At 39.5% G+C, this 342-nt stretch overlaps 1 non-coding gene across 1 annotated transcript; it reads left to right on the top strand.

Annotated features, from left to right (window-relative positions):
- LOC111757060 (small nucleolar RNA U13) lies at nt 1-102 on the top strand. Its single transcript, XR_002791443.1, has one exon. It is a non-coding gene; the product is annotated as a small nucleolar RNA U13 (small nucleolar RNA).
- The last annotated feature ends 240 nt before the right edge of the window (nt 103-342 follow it).

The raw sequence follows: 342 nt of genomic DNA, 5'->3' as shown, positions 1-342 counted from the left end.
ATCCTCAGGTTCATAAGTGTGATGATTGGGTTTTCATGCTTCATGCATGACATGTGCCTCCTTTGAACCTTGTTACAACATCGGCACATTACCCATCTGACGTGAAAAAAAAAAAATTTCTGGTCAGGGATTGTGATGCCTTGTGTCTTTGTTGATCAAGATTGCCTTTGTAATTCTAGGTCTCTTCTGATTCCAGATGAATTTTAGAGTTGTCTTCTTTTGGGCTGGGGATTTAGCTCAGCAGGTATAAGCGCCTGCCTGGCAAACACAAGGTTGTGAGTTCAATCCCTGGTTTAAAAAAAAAAAAGGATTGTCTTCTCTAATTCTGTAAGATACACTATT

Source organism: Cavia porcellus, unplaced genomic scaffold, assembly GCF_034190915.1.
Source record: "Cavia porcellus strain 051 isolate PalLab524CR breed Dunkin Hartley unplaced genomic scaffold, mCavPor4.1 scaffold_27, whole genome shotgun sequence".
Lineage (NCBI taxonomy): Eukaryota > Metazoa > Chordata > Mammalia > Rodentia > Caviidae > Cavia > Cavia porcellus.
The sequence above is the reverse complement of the archived record's forward strand: the minus strand, read 5'-3'. Positions and strand labels throughout refer to the sequence as shown.